This window comes from Martes martes (genome assembly GCF_963455335.1).
Source record: "Martes martes genome assembly, chromosome: 7".
In the NCBI taxonomy this organism is placed as follows: Eukaryota; Metazoa; Chordata; class Mammalia; order Carnivora; family Mustelidae; genus Martes; species Martes martes.
In genome coordinates this window covers 127,149,137-127,157,971 of record NC_137894.1, presented here as the reverse complement: position 1 = coordinate 127,157,971, position 8,835 = coordinate 127,149,137, and the positions used below count along the sequence as shown (strand labels likewise).

At 38.8% G+C, this 8,835-nt stretch overlaps 1 pseudogene across 1 annotated transcript; it reads right to left on the bottom strand.

The window, feature by feature from the left end:
- Positions 1-7,714: 7,714 nt before the first annotated feature.
- On the bottom strand, positions 7,715-8,593 carry LOC308346731 (cyclin-dependent kinase 1-like; annotated as a pseudogene). Its single transcript has one exon. The product of its transcript is annotated as a cyclin-dependent kinase 1-like (transcript).
- Between the last annotated feature and the right edge of the window lie 242 nt (positions 8,594-8,835).

Here is an 8,835-nt window from a genome sequence, read left to right as displayed (position 1 = left end):
AAGATTTCAATTTATCTTCATAATGATCCAAAGAGATCCAAAGAAAATCCAAAAGAAAAGAATGCATAGGTTTGGTGTGGTTGGGCGACTTGCTGGGTTTATATAGCTCATAGGAGGTGAAGTCAGATTCTCACCCTGTCAAGTCTGACTCCAGAGACCTCCTCTTTTAAAAAGTTTTTAAAAAGGAATACTTACATATAGTAAAAATTTGAAACAGTGCAAAAATATGTAGCAGTGAATAGGTAGGTATACTTCAAGCCTTGACCCTGAGCCCCAATCTCCCCCTTCCTGCCCCCAATCATCTACCCGGAAGCCCTCCTTTTATCCTTGACTATGCTGGTCACAATAGTCTTCAGTCCAGAGCTAATATGTCCCCACTTCTGAGGGTTTTACCCCATGCCCCAAGGACTATGAGGTCTTGCCATTCTGGCTGGTGGGACATAAACCATCTCCAGCCATGTGAAGGGAGGACTTTGTTGAGCTTCCTGCTTTGCGGTGGGTCTTCCTAGCCTCTGCTGGCTTCTCGCATGCATGCTGGTGAGGCCACAACTAGAGGAGACTTCTGCAAACTGCTAGAGCTCTCTCTTCTCTGACATTCTTCCCTGCCAGTCTAGCTGCTTCACCACCCTAAATGCCATCTTGGTCTCCTGAACTCAGGGAGACCATCGACCTCTGCCTCAGGTCCTCCTCCCTGACTCATGGGCAGACATGACCTGTTAGCAGTGAACTGGGACAGTTTAGGACTTGCCTCTTCCCTCTCCTTCCTCTCAGCCGTCAGTGACCCTTTCCATGCTGTCTGCTGCTCATTGTCTTAAAACCATTGTTTAATATTGTCTGCTTTTTTTTTTTTTTTTAAAGCTATTTAAGGAAGTAGGGTAAATCTGCTTGGATAGAGTCCCTAGTATGCTATCATGACCAGAAATTGTCCCACTTTCACCAGCTTTTTGTGATAGGTGATGCATAAACAAGCATTTATATCCCCTCTTCTTTATACCTACCTTTTTGTACCTTTGTTATGCACTGTTGTGCACCTTACTTTTGTTACTTATTATCACTATAGGTCATTTTATATAGACTGACTTCCTTCTTTCAAAGGTAGAGCCTGCACTCCTAACCCCTACATTATTCTGTCTTGGTGAATGACAGCTGAGTTATTAGTGGCTATAATTGATGCTGGGTAAATAGTTGACGAGTTGAATAAATTATGGTGAAACTGCACCCAGGTGGCTGGCCTCATGTTCTGATGATGGGAGGAAACATGATTCTCCACATTCGGTTTGGGGTCCTTTGTATCCAGGCTCTTTTGTTTCTGTCTTTTCACGTCTCAGAAGAGCTTCCCCTCACCTCCTTGTCTATGGTAGGCTGAGACAGTCATATTTAAACCTCAGCTCTTGTCTCTTCTCTCCCATTGCATAAGGATTCAATTTATACCATAAAACCACACCCATTCTGTAAAAACATGTATACTTGTACCCATTCAGGGAACCACTGTAAGATGATATGAAGTGTGCCTGGGTAGTGTCTGGCATCTAGAAACTCAGTAAATACTTTTTGGATGAACTTGAGGTTGACTTGTGTCTTGGGCAATTAAAATCTGGCTGCCTATACCACCCCACTGAAAAGTCCTGGTTGTCTAACATCTAGTTAGGACCTATTAAGTGATGTTGTCAAAGATGAGTGTAGAGAGATATTCATTGACTCATTATGTATAAAAGTAAAGTTTGGAAATCATTAAATGTTCATAGCAATAGAATGGTTAAGTGGTGAAAGACTAGCATATAACGGTATTGTCTTTGTGGGCTGCTATAACAAAAGTTCCACAGACTCAGCAGCTTATAAACAAAAAAATTATTTTGCACAGTTCTAGAGGCTGAGAAGTCCAAGGTCAAGGTGCTGGTGGATTCTGTGTCTGCTACGACCCACTTGGTTCACAGATGGCTGTCTGCTTGCCACATCCTTATGTGGTTGGCAAGGCAAGGCAGCTCTCTAGGGTCTCTTTTATAAGGGCACTAATCCCATTCGTTAGGGTTCCACCCTCATAACCTAATCACCTCCCAGTAGAACTTAACGTATGAATAAGGGGGACAAGCGTTTGATCTGCAGCAAGAATTGAGCTCTTTAAAATGTATGCTTGTGTGTGTGCCATAGGTTAACCTGGCTCTCAAATGAAAATCAGACACTTCCTCTTATCCTTACCCCTGTCTTTGGAAGCTAACACTCAGCATGAGTGACAAGTTCACTATCACCTTTCAGATTCTCACGGCAGCCGCACGAAATGGCTTATTTGCCTCATTTCTACAGAATAACTAGTTCCAGGCCATATGTATGTGCAAAGGAACTCAGGTTTAAATTTCTTTCCTTCTTTCTTTCTTTTTTTTTAGGGAGAACATGAAGGGGAGAGCAAAGGGAGAGGGAGATAGAATCTTAAGCGGGCTCAAAGCCTGATGTGGGACTCTGTCTCACGACCTTGAGATCATGACCTGAGCCAAAATCAAGAGTGGGCCACTTAACTGACTGAGCCACCCAGGCGCCCCGGGACTCAGATTTAAGTTCAGATCCTCCTGACTCTGAAGCCTGAGCTCCAGCTGCTCGTGGGGTTAAAACGTTGTTCCCAAAGTGTGCTCTGCAGAGCTCTACTTCTACCAAATTTTACAAGGAAAAATGATCCCCTGTTTGCATTTGCTCTTGAGGTATTTGCTGGTTTTTTTTGTTTGTTTGTTTGTTTTTTTGTTTGCTGTGATCTGAAGTGATGCTCAGCATACATGGTATTTTCTAGCATCTGCCTGTGGTTGAAAGGTTTAAAAAAAAAAAATAGATAGTGGCTGGTTGACACTTTGGCATTATTCCATGGGAGCTGATTCAATACCTGATATGAGAATAAGGTGGCCTTTTCTATAAGCTGCTTGGGTCATAAAAATTTGGAATATCAGAGAGAGAAGGGCTTTAGAGAGAATAATTTAGGTCTACCCCTTCATTTTACAAATGAGGGAACTGAGGCAAAGGGAGGTTTAGAACCTGGGACCTAGGTCTCCTGACTCTGAGTCCAGTGTTCTTTTCTCCTGTGAAGAAGAGAACTGTTTTGTAAAATTTCTGGCAATCAGTTAGTGATTTTATATATATTCTCCCTCTGTTGCCATTTGTCTCTGTTTTAGCTTGTGTTCTTACTCTCTCCATCTCAGGGTCTCTTCCTGATTGTGTCTGAGGTCACAGCAAGATGGCAGGTGGGTCCCATAGAAAAGGGGACTAGAGAATTGAGCAGAAGGAGCCTCGGGGTATAGGATTGCAGCTAGCATCAGCTCTGATAGGGACAACTGCACATCATCACACATTGGATTTATGACTGAAAAACTGTGTGTACAGGTAAGATTTTACAGGTCAGTTATTTTAGGGATGCTTCCTGTTTGAAGACTACCATGACTACCCTTTGTCTTATCCATTCTACTTCTAGAAATTTATGTTATAAAGATGTGTGCATAGGGATCTTTTTAAAAAACATTGCATATAATAGCAAAAGACTTTAAACAGCTTAAATATTCACTGATGGGGGTTTGCAGTTATAAAAACCATAGGACACCGGGTAGTGGAGTACTGTAGAGCCATAAGACACAAGAGGACAGATCGTATGGGCTGATATGGTGCAACCTACAAGATATATCAAGTGAAAAAATAAGGTGTGGGGTGCTTGGGTGGCTCAGTGGGTTAAGCCTTCAACTCAGGTCATGATCTTAGGGTCCTGGGATCGAGCCCCGCATCAGGTTCTCTGCTCATCAGGGAGTCTGCTTCACCCTCTCTCTGCCTGCCTCACTGCCTACTTGTGATTTCTCTCTGTTAAATAAATAAATAAATAAATAAATAAATAAATAAATAAATAAATAAAATAAGGTGTGTACATGACTTGATTTGGAGTCCCTTGAAAGCAGAACCTCAGACAAAGACTTGAGTGCAGGTAGTTTATTTGGGAAGTGATCCCAGGAAAAATGAATGAGAGCATGAAGACAGTGAGACAGAAAATGAAGGGAAAAAGGTGTCTGATTGAGTTACTGCTATAGGTAAGGGAAGCCTAAGTCCAGACCTTTGAAAAACACAGTATGCCAACTTCCAGAATTGTTTGTCTTCCGGCAAGAAGGAAGGCTGGGGCATTTATTGATCAAACCCGTCCTGTGTTGGTTGGGGTTGGTCCGGGGGCTTATCTCCTTCTGCTTCTGGCTGCATCTCCCTGTAGACTGAGCAGGTTCCTGTGACTTTGGAGAAAGTGCAAGTGTTCAAGGTGGGACTCTGTCAGCGTGCAAGGGAGGGACTGACCATGGGAGTTGCAGCAGAGATCAGAGGTGGTCTAAGGGAACGTCAGGCATCAAAAAGCAGCTACTATAATAGAAAAGATGTTTACTTGTATGTAAACAAAGCATATTTGTGCATTTGTGTGATATACCCATAGAAATATCCATATACAAATACCAATGTAGAGGGGTATACACACAGACAATTTTTGAATAATGCACAAAATCACTGAGAATAATGTTACGTTTGGGTAGGGAGATGGGGTATTTGGAGGTCTGGACATATGGTGAGAGAGGACTAATTTTTCAATGTCTAGTTGAAATTTTTTGACCCTATGAATAGATTTCTTTTATAATGTTTTAATTACTTTTATTGAGGTATAACTTAGATATTAATAAAATACACCTATTGTAAGTGTGCAGTTTAATAAATTTCATTGAACGTATGCACCCACACAACCACCCCCACAGTCAGGATATAGAACATGTCCATCAAGTTCCCCACTAGCTTTTTTTAGTCAGTCCCCTCTTCTCGATCTTTCTCATGTCAGTATTTTGTTCCTTTTTAAAACTGAGTCATATACTGTTGTGGGGCTAGAACACAACTTAATTTACCATTCACTTTTCAATGGACTTGCAGATTGTGTCTCTTTTTGAGTTATTATGAATAAAAGCTATCATGAAAAAGTTATGAACTCTTGCAAGAAGTGTTTGTGCAGACCTAGGTTCTCATTTTTCATGTGTAAATACTTAGGGAATTGCTGGGTCATATAGTAGATGAATATTTAACTTTATAAGAAATCATTGAGTTTTTCCAAAGTGCTGTGTTATTTGGCATTTCTACCAACAAAATATGAGATTTCCAGTTGTTTCACATCCTTGCCAGCACTTGGTATGGTTTCTCTTTTTAATTTTAGCTATTCTAGTGGGAGGTAGGAATATCTGGAGGTTTTAATTTGCATTTTCCTGATGACAGTGATGTTGAGCATTTCATTTGTATATCTGGCATTTATAGTCTTCCTTTTGTGAAGTATCTGTTCAAACTTTTTGCCTTTTTTTTTTTTTTTAAGTTGGCATCATGCCCAATGTGGAGTCCCTTGCTGGGCTTGAACTCACAACTCCGAGATCAAGACCTGAGCTGAAATCAAGATACTTGATTGGATGCTTAACTGACTGAACCACCCAGGTGCCCTTTTTTTGCCTATTTTTGAGTCAGTATTTTACTACTGAGCTATGAGAGTTTTTAATATACTATAAATAGAAGTCTTTTGACAGATATATGTATTACATATGTATTTTTTCTGTCCATGGCTTGCATTTTATTTTTTGTTTGTTTTCTGTTAATTATGTCTTCCAAAGAATAGGATGCTTTAATTTTGACATAGTCCAATTTATTGCTTATTTTTCCCCTTTTGGAGTAAGTGCTTTTTGCGTATTGTCTAAGAATTATTTGCCTATACTAAGGTCATAATATTTTCCTCCTATGTTTTTTTCTAGAAGCTTATAGGTTAGCATTTATATTTAGGACAGTGATCAATATTAAGATAATTTTTGTTTTAGTGTAAGGCAAAAGTTCAAGGTTATTTTCTTCCTGGGATATCCAATTGTCCTAGCAACATTTGTTGAAAAATTTTCCCCATTGGATTTATTTGGCATTTTTGTCAAAAATTAATTGACCATATATGAGTGGGCCTATTTCTGGACTCTTTGTTCTGTTCCATTGATCTATATGTCTATCCTATGTTAATAGCACACTGTCTTTATTATTGTAGCTTTATGGTAAATCTTAAAATAGTGTAAGAACTACACTATTTTAAGATGTAGTGTAGGAGGTAGTCTAAGTCCTCCAACTTTGTTCTTCTTTTCAAAGTTGTTTTGGCTATTTTAAGTCCTTAACATTTACATACAAATTTCACTATCAGTTTGTCAATTTTTATTAAGAAAAAAACCCAGTGGCATTGTGATGGAGATTACACTGAATCCCAGTATGTTGGGCAGTATCGACATCTTACTAATATTGAGTCTTTCAATCCATAAACATTGTATGTATCTTTACTTATTTAGGTCTTCTTTAGATTTTTCAGTAATTATTTTGTCATTTCCGTGTAGAGGTTTAGCACATATTTTGTTAAATTTATCCACAAGTATTTTATGTCTTTTGATGCTATTGTAAGTGGTATTTGTGGTAGCCAGCCTCCAGGTTGGCCTGAAATGCTCCTTCCCTCCTAGTATTCATGCCCATGTGTAGTATCCTCCCCTACCCATCCCCCCCCCCCACACACACATTGTACCAGGGTTGATCTGTGTGACCTATTGAATATGGTGGAAGTGATGGAATGCCACTTCTGAGACTGGGTAATCAAAGGCATTACAGCTCCTTCTTTGCTGTCTTATATTGCTTGTTCTGGAAGACATGGGAGCAGCTCTACTGAAAGGTCCAATGTGGTAAAGAAATGAGACCTTTATAAGGGAGAAACTGAGACCTCTATCAGCAACATGTGAATGGGTGATCTTGGAAGTAGATCCTCCAGCCCCAGTCAAAACTTCAGATGAGTGCAGCCCCAGTTGGCATCTTGATAGCAACCTTCTGAGAGATGCTGAGCCATGCTACCCCTGAAACTGCTCCTAGATTCCTGACTCTCAGAAACTATGTGAGGTAATAAATGTTTGTTGTTTCAAGCTGCTAATTTGGTAATTTGTTATGTAACAATTGAGAACTAATATACTATTGTTTCTTTTAAATTAATGGTATCTATTTTATTTCAATTTCTAATTCTTTGTTTCTAGAATATAAAAATTCTTTTCTTTTTCTAATATAGACCTTGTATCCTGTGTCCTTGCTAAAATCAGCTCTTTTGCAGATATTTTAGGCTTTTCTGCATAGGCAATCATGTCATCTGTGACAAAGACAGTTTTACTTCTTTTCAAATCTGCATGTCTTTTATTTATTCGACTGCCTTATTAAACTGGCTAGGATTTTTAGCATAGTGTTGAATAAGATGGTGAGAGCAGATATTCTTGCCTTGTTTTTGATCTTGAGGGGAAAGCAGTTCAGTTATTCACCATGAGTATAATGTTAGCTGTAGATTTTCCAAAAATGCTCTTTATCAGGTTGGGGAAGTTTTCTTCTGCTCTTAATTTACTGAGAGGTTTAAAAACACCCACCCCCCATAGTTCCTGTCATCAATACTAGATTTATAGTTTTATATAGTAACAAATACTTGTTACAGTGAGATCTACACTCATACACAGAATTACTATATTTAAATTGATATAGAACAATATTTACATTTTAAAGTTACACTTTTGAAATTAGATGATGAAGAGCAGCTTAAGTTTTACAACACAGAAAAGAGCACATAAGACAAAAATAGAGGTGGAGCAAAAATATAACTATCTGTTCTTGAGACAGCATGTGGAGACTTTTTGTCAGAAAGCTACGTCTTCTCAATCTGATTGTCCAAATCATTAAAATATGGATAATTCAGTGTCATTTTGCCCAAAACTTGTTTGGTGGGATTAACCTGCCAATGTGCTGACATTTTTGAAAGCAAATCCAAGCCATTTTCAACCAAGTTTATGATATGGGATGCTAGACTTCCTGGTTTCCACTTGGGAAATATGCTCTTAACAGTTTTATAAAGATTCCACTTCTGGCCACACTTCATTACTGGGGGTGCCCAAAGCTCTGAAAATCCTTAAGAGTTGATCAATTTCTGAATCCCCATGGAAAAGTGACTTATTAGTTGCTAATTCTGCAAATAGAGTATCTGCACTCCAAATGTCAACAGGACCTGTGAGCTGACCCCAGCAATACCTCTATGCCAGTGTTATTACTTCATGGACAATATATGCTACTAGGTATTCCAGAAACGCTGGCAAGGTCGAAACCAGCCAACTTAGTTGTTCCTTTGTTGTCAATAGATTCTGAGGTTTTAAGTCTCTGAAGAGCTCGTCCAGAGTGACAAAACAATATCCCTTGTATGATTTGGCCCAAATAAGTCTTAATATGTGAAGAATCCATGAACTGACTAGGAGGGATGGAATCCAAGTATTTCTTAAGAACCAAGGAATTCAGAGATGTGATACAAGCTGGAATCCTGTATAAGCACATCTTGAAGACTGACTATATTTAGATGACAAAGTTCTTTTAATAGAGAAATTTCCTGAATTGTGGAACTAAGAAACTCTTCCTCTTTACTTTCTTGTCTGATTTTGTTCATGGCTACCACTTGACCTATAGTTTTACGTCTACCCTTGTACATGACTCCATAGATATTTTCTCCAATTTTTTCAATTTTGGTGTCATATTTCATAGTTATCCAATAGGTATGGTGAATCCTGGCTTATTATTCTGTGATGGCAGTCTTGGGCAAATTGGGGTCATAGTGGAGGTAGTTGTGGCAGCTTCCTTGTCTGTGTCTTTCTTTCTTAAACTTTTGAGAGCCTGAGAATTTTTAGTATGAATCATTTTCTAATAATCCTTCTGAGTCTGTTGAGATAAGCATTTTTTTTATTTTGTTAATATGCTAAATTTCATTGATTGATTTTTTAAAAA